The sequence below is a fragment of the Tupaia chinensis genome, unplaced genomic scaffold (genome assembly GCF_000334495.1).
Source record: "Tupaia chinensis unplaced genomic scaffold, TupChi_1.0 Scaffold143740_1, whole genome shotgun sequence".
NCBI lineage: Eukaryota > Metazoa > Chordata > Mammalia > Scandentia > Tupaiidae > Tupaia > Tupaia belangeri.
Genome location: NW_006203589.1, coordinates 11,517 through 19,125, shown reverse-complemented (window position 1 = coordinate 19,125; position 7,609 = coordinate 11,517). Strand labels below are relative to the sequence as shown.

At 42.7% G+C, this 7,609-nt stretch overlaps 2 pseudogenes; both read right to left on the bottom strand.

The window, feature by feature from the left end:
- Positions 1-2,373: 2,373 nt before the first annotated feature.
- On the bottom strand, positions 2,374-3,467 carry LOC102495014 (S-formylglutathione hydrolase-like; annotated as a pseudogene).
- Positions 3,468-3,640: 173 nt separating this feature from the next.
- On the bottom strand, positions 3,641-7,376 carry LOC102497529 (eukaryotic translation initiation factor 4 gamma 3-like; annotated as a pseudogene).
- Positions 7,377-7,609: the final 233 nt, after the last annotated feature.

The following is a 7,609-nucleotide window of genomic DNA, read 5'->3' as shown; positions in this document are numbered from 1 at the left end:
TAATAACAAATAAAATAAAATTAATTTTTTTAAAAAAGGATTCACTTGAGGTATTTTTTTTCCTTTTTTTTTTTTTTTTTTGGAGAAGGTTTTGCTATAGGGTGCGTGCGCTCGCCAGAAAGACAGAGAGATAGAGAGATAGAAAGCGAGAAATCACCCCCCAGGGGGGATGGCCACACCGCAATCCCTTCTCCTCCATTCTCCTCTCGGGATCCTGGGCACGCATGCACACATGTCGGGCATATTTAAGCTGCCGGGTCCAGGACTCCAACCGCAGTTGACTACATGGGAGTCCAGCGACATAGCCATTACACTAACTGCTGGTCCCACTTGGGGTATTTTTGATGTGATATCATTCAATGACATTCCTTCTGAGCCATGTTCAGATTGAGGGTACTGACACAAAATAAGCAGAGTTAATGACGGTTAACCTTGTCCAGGTATGGTAGACAGTGTTAGTGACCTGTCCAGATCGTCTAAGGTTCCTTCTATTGGTTTCATACTATTTATTCCTCCATAAGCTGGTACAAGTTCCACTCCTAACAGCTCACACCTGCAACCTTTTCCAGAGGCTTGTCCTTGGGTGAAAGGGGCCTCTTCATCCTGAGATGCCTAATAGAGATGCAAAACACAGAAGCCCTTCTTTCTCACCTCAAGATGGGACAGACTCCACATTACTGTTTATGCTCAAGGTCAAGATGAGACTTGATTTTACCTGAAACTATTTCCATGCCTAGTTCTGCCCTTTCCTGTTTCTACCTTCCTCACTCTCTAAGTTTCTCCTGAGAGTACTCAATAATCATTATTTGAACAAGCCCCATTGCAAGTTCAGCTCCTCTGAACAGCCTAAGGATACCAACTTACCAAGTGATAAGGAACAAACAATGGTAGGAGGGCCCCAACATGATAGAGCAGCTCAGTGGTGGCTGTCCTCTGCAGGCTGGAGCTGACAAGAGGAGATGCTCTTACAGATTTGGGCTATTTAGGCAGAGTAGTGGCCCAGAGGGTCTAGAGATGGTTCTATCTGGTAGATTCAGCAAGCCAGTAAATATATTGAGCACAATGAAAGCCAGAATTCTCACTGTTGGACAAGGCAAACACAACTTAAAACAAGGAGAGCAGAGATGAACCCTTTGGTCTGAATTGGAATTGAAAGTATAGGTGTAAACTAATTATTTTCAACATATGCCTATACACATCCCCATATTTATCACATAATATGCACACACATACATATAAATATATAAGCATGCTTATATAAACACTCACGCACATGCACACATATACACACACACAAAACTGAAAGGAGCTAGAAATAACAATATTTCAATAGATTGTAGTTTCTAAGTCCATTTAAAGAAAACAAAGCAACCTGGGGGGAGAAATGGCTGATTCCAGGATCAAGAATTGTCCAGGAAAAGAATTATGTGACCTCGGAAAAGTCTTATTATTCTAGAAAGTAAGAAAGTCTTCAAAGAATAGTGGGAATATGTAAAGCAACCACAGAGGCCAGCTTAAAGACCCCCTGGAAAAATACAGAACTGAGTATGAAAAAAAAAATGCAGATAGGTCCAGCTTTCCGGCAAGCAGTAATGCACTACTAAAGAGAAACCATACACCATGTTCTCTGTGTGTGCAGGAAAGCCTCAGCCTGACCAGGGCTGACTTTCTCTTCCCTGCTGCCAGATTATAGATTACCTGGAGAAACTCATCAACTCTATCCCATCTCCCTGCCCGGCATCGTCTGCTTCTACATCACTATGATAAGCTTTTTCTGCATCACAAGCCTGAGCACTCTCCCACCATTAGCACTAAACCCTCACTCCGTCCTGTGCTCCATCTGTACCACGGCTGCCACCCTCTAAGACAAATGTCAGCTGTCAGGTGTGCCCTGCTCTGGACCTTTCCCTGCTACTGAGCATCCTCGAAGCGAACTACAGTGGCTTCCTGATTGGGGACTCTCATTTTGTTTGGTATCAGGCACTTCGTTTCTTTATTATCACACAACTGATAATTCTTATTTGTGTTTTTCCTTAGGTCTGGTCTGACTGCTCATCAGGTTCCTCTAGGATTCAAGGGATGCAGCTGATCAAGCTCTGGTCTTCCTGGTCTTCCTCTTTTCTAGTCTGCCTGATGGCATCGAATTTTTCCTTGGGGTGTGAGTTCAAATGGATACGCTTCATTCTTTTGTGACTTCATTTCATTATGTTTATCTTGCCCTATCGACATCAGCACCAACCTATCATTTATGTCTTCATTAGCTCCTTTTAACATCAGCAGACCCTTGAGTTGAGCCTTTTGTTTTTTGTTTTTCTTTTTCTTGGCAATTTTGTTTATTACAATTTTTCTGAAAAGATTCTCTTACCTGAAGTTTCATGCATTCAGGTATTTTGCATGATGTTTGATATGATCAGTAATAAAGCTTGCAGTGAAGTAGTAGCTATGATCAAAATGCTCTTGTAATCTAAAAAGCAATAGGGATGCTCTTTTCGCTACAGGCAGTTATGAAGTTATCAGGAAGTAACTGTCCATCTGAAAGAAACTGGCCATATTTTCCTTGTTCAATTGATACATCCAGCTGAGAACCTGGACAGGACTTCACAGGATGGATAGCATCTGTGAAGCGCACCTGCCAGGGGAGCCAACCAGAAAGAATCAGTGAAGATGATTCTCCGTAGACGGAGCACAGAATTCACAGAGGCAAAGATTTGCAGGCATGAAGGATATCACTTACATATAATCTAAGGAAGTCAAGAGCATGTGAGCAGAAGGCTGAGGTCAGCCAGGCCAATAAACAGTCAAGATGCTTTACCCAGTTCTCAGATCTCAAGCAGGTCTCAGACAAAACCAATCCATCCAAGTAAGCCTTTCACTAACTTCCATCTGTTCCTAAGTAACCACTAAAAGCTTTTGCCCCAAGGACAGAGCACTAGGTTGCAAATTGGAGCTAATGCTGATACAGATTTGTATTTTCCAGGATTTTTCAAGGCATAAATCAGAGCTCCATGGTCTCCCATGGACTGGCCAAAAATAGACATCCTTTGGGGATCCACTGGAAAATTGTCATTCATAAGTTGGGGAAGCTCCTCTGTTACATAAGAGTACATTCTATAGTTAGTTTTCCCAAGATCTTCAGTGGCATCCACATAAAACTCAGTGCCAGTGCCAAAGTCCTAGCTGTCATCTTCTCCTCTAATATTATAGGCACGAGGTCTGATATCCGGAGCAATGATAATAATACCATGTTCTAAGGTTGCTTAGTGATAAGTAGATTTTGATATTAAATTTTGTTCTGTGCAAGTTAAACCAGACAGCTCATATAGTGCAGAACACTTTCCAGTTTCTGCCTTTAGTGGTAAGTAGATAGCAAATTTCGTTTTGCACTTCACTTCAACACTGTCATGTTCCAACACTTTCTGGAATCCTTCAAAGAGGTTGTTGATGGAAATCTGTTTCAAAGCCATTCTTCTTTTCAGACAGTGGAAGGGAAAGAAGACACCACAGGAATGGAAAGGCAAGTTTACTTCTTCCATAAGTGAAAAAGAGAGAGAAAAAGAGAAGCAGCACTCCCAATGGGTCTTGACACCACAATTCACCCCATCCTCAGTTAGCTCTCTATTGTGAGCAAGCATGTCCCTGGTTACTCAGAGAAGTCTCTAGTCCCGAATGAAGAACCTCCCGGGTGAGTCAGCCTCACAGAGCATTGTGTTTTACTGCTGCCACTGTTTGGCCTCCTCAAACTGATGCTTGAGGATGCTGCCAAAGTGCGTAAATGTGGAGGTAGTTCTCCATGAAGGTGGAGCTGTTGAAAAATCACACCAGGACAGTGATGAGGAGCCTCTGTCCTGGTCAGTCCGGTGTGACTTAGAGTAAACATTGCCCTGCCATGGTTAATCTGCACTTCTCAGCTTCCTGCTTCTGAAATGCCTCAGGAATTTCCAGCTGACATAAAACATGTATGCGTGCCTCTTTATAGCTCTGGAATTGTCACATCTACATAATATATACACTTAATAGACAAAGAACTTCTTTTCCTTTCGAATTAAAATGTCAAACATACTAATCCATCTTTAGAAGTAAAAATACTGATCAAAGGATGCAGTAAGATACTCGCTAACACCAAGCAATGAAAACCCTGTTGTAATAATGGTGAGCCGTAACTTCTGATTATGGGCACGGGGCACTATGCGATAGACTACGAGTCATAACTCCAGCACAGCACTGTGTGACAAACAGCCATAAAGACAGAAAGCGAGAAATCACCCCCCAGGGGGGATGGTCACGCCGCAATCCCTTCTCCTCCATTCTCCTCTCGGGATCCTGGGCACGCACCCACATGTGCCCAGCGTGAGTTCTAAGCCACCGGGTCTGGGACGCGAACTGCGGTCGACTACGTGGGAGGGGAGTCCAGAGACAATTACGCTAACTGCTGGTTCCCAGTCTGATCTGCTTTTCAAGACTCAATTACACAGCCTTACGTCTATCACATCTTGATGCATAAAACAAATTCTAGATGAGGTTTTTCTTTCTTTTAAATTTTCTCCATCTAATTAAAATACTGGTCCACATGTGGCTTTGCTTTCTCAAAGTCCAGGTCTCTGCCAATGGTGGCGAGCAGACGACACAGGCGAGCCAGGGATTCTTCATGATTCTTTCATGATTTTAATGCAGAATCATGCATGATGGCTTCCGTCAGAATTTTCAGCTGAGAGTTCTACAATATTATGTTACCAATGGATATCTGTTGGGCTTTGTCCTTGGCTTCTTCCAGTTATCATGAAGCCTTTACCTCTCCTCTGGAGCACTGGCAGCCTCTAGTTCTTCCTGTTTCTTTTAGTTTATTACTGTATTCATTCATTTATTTTAGTTTGACAAGAGAGAGAGAGGAAATGAGAAAGCAAGCCACCAGGTCTGGGACTCGAACCATGGTCAGCCATGAGGGAATGTCCACTGCCTTAGCCACCATGCCGTCTTCTGGTTCCCCTTTTGTTTCTTTTCAAAAATATAATCGTGTACTTTATCTTTTTTCAAACTTCTGGCATCAGTTTAGTAGCAGCTTCCAAAAATTCACTGTTTCAGGCTTGCCTGCCATGGGTACTTTCAGCTCTCGGAAATTTATGGTTGCACTCTTCCCTCTCTCCTTACTATTACTAGACATCAATTCATGTTTGCGTAAGCCACAGAGAAACCGGGTTGATGAATAGCTTTCTCAAACACCAGGTCAATGACTCCTTTCAGCTGCTCCTCTGTGTCAACCGTGAGTCCTGACACCTGCCTCACCAACTGGTTGATTATCTGTAGTGTCAACTTATCTAATATACTTCAAACTTTTCTAAAAAGTTCCTGGATTTAACGTTTTCAAAATCCTCAGCTTTGTGCTATCTTGTTTTTGGCTGGGCTTCTAAGCATTCTCTACCTTGTTTTTTGGTTGTTGTTTTTTTTTTTTTCTTGGTTATACATCATTTTTTACAGAAAGTGTGGTGATCTTTCTGGACTCTCTCCTCTAGTCAGGTTAAGATCTTCATGATCCAACATTCAACAAAGTTATGCCTCTTTCACCAGGTGTCTGCCTTCCAAAATCTTCAAAGGCTGGAGTATAGTCTGGTCCTCAAGGCCCAATGTGAGGATCCAGAGTTCGCACTGGCAATTTGGGTCGGTTGATCTTGTCCAGCACCGCATCACTGACGGGAGGCAGTCTCTCTGGTTTTTGTATCCAGGCTGGCATGAACTGGAAGTCTAACAGAAACTCCCTGTCATACTGTTTCTTGCCTTCAGCATTTGTAGGCTTATAAGGTTCTGGTTTAAATGGGAATGTGACCCCATCATAAGAGCTACCTGTGGAGCCTGAATTAGCATCTATTCCTTCACCCTCAGAAACACCCACAGCACCATTATGTAACAGGCGCAGTTTCTTCGCCATTTTCTTCCACAGTGTTTGCTTTTTTTAGGTGTGGTGGTAAGACACTTTATGGATGAAACTCTTGACTCCTTTTATCCTGTTCAAATTCAAGCACCGAAAGCTCCTCTCCAGCTTTAGGTTCTAATTCTGCCTCTGACACTTCTTCAGTAGTTCAGGTTTGTCTTTGGTGCAGCCATAACTGTTTCAGCTGTGACAGGACTCCTTGAATTTACAACCTGAGATTCTATGATCTTTTCTGTTTGTCCATCTGTTTGTACCTCTATTTTGTTTCGAATCTCTTTTACACCTTCACTAAGGCAAGTTCTTTGGCTCGTTCCCTCTTCTAAAACTCTCTGGACTGTGGTGGGAGCACTTGGAGTACTAAGAGTAGTGGTGGCAGCAGGTACAATGGCAAGAGTGGGAGGAGGAGAAACTGGAGGAGCTGGAGGAGCTGGAGAAAAAGAAGAAACTGTGGAAGGGTTGATCGCAGTTAGGGTATACTCCACTCTGTTTGTTCTGGGGGATTTTCCTGAATCTCCAATTCAAGAAACAATGGCCTCATGATGGGCATGGTATGTGTGTGTGTGTGTGTGTGTGTGTGTGTGTGTGTGTGTGTGCCCAAAATGCAGAGAGGAGAATGGAGGATAGAGATTGTGGCATGGTCATCCCTCCTGGGGGCATGATTTCTCAGTTTGCCTCTCTGTTGCTCTCTGTCTTTCTAGCAGGTGCATGAGCCCTATAACAAACATTTAAAAAAAGAAAGAAAGAAAGAAAGAAAGAAAGAAAGAAAGAAAGAAAGAAAGAAAGAAAGAAAGAAAGAAAGAAAGAAAGAAAGAAAGAAAAGAAAAGAAACCATGGGAATACTTGCTGTGTCACTATTTCCACAATGCTCTCCATGCCTCATAATTTTTCACTAGCTCTATCCACTTCATTAATTAGGTTAGTACTATAAATCAGTGAATGTCATTAGATGCTACACTACAGAGCTTCTATCATTTATCATCAACAATTTCATCGGCTGGTGAAGGGGCTGATGTTTCTGTGCAGGATGTGGGGCGGGGTATAGGAACTATGTCTTCTTTTGTCATCTACAGCAACAATGACTATCAGCTGGCTACAAAGTACAGCAGAGGTGGGAGAAAGGATTGTAATTTGAGCAACTGGGAAACAGTAGGTGATGTAGGCAGAAGAATCTCTGTTATGGGTTCTACTGCAGTAGTGTTGATGTCGGCTTGTTAGTTCTTTCTTCTCCCCTCTAAGGACTAGCCTAAGGACAAGAGAGCTGGTTTTGGCTTCTCCTCTTGCTTCCAGTTGCTAGCTGCAGTGACAAGGGTGCTGACAGCAGGATGAGTACTCTCCACAGCCCCATAAACACAGGGCTATGCTCAGGGACCTGACTGGGAAGCTGAGGAGAAATAAGTGTAGATGTGGGTCTCACTATGGTTGGAGTAGGATTTCTGCTGCCATCTGCAGACATACTCCCTTCCTGTTATGTCTTTAAAAACTACGGACCACTTCACAATCTGCTCTGTATCATTCTAGTTTTAGTATATGTGCTGCCAAAGCAAGCACAAAACTTGTATTTTTAACATTCTGTTATACATATAGGAGAATAAAACCACATTAATAGTGGAATCTGAAGAGCCACAAAAAGAGAAGTGATATAGGATTGGGTTATTAGTTGTAGTTTCATTTGTTCATTTTAAACAG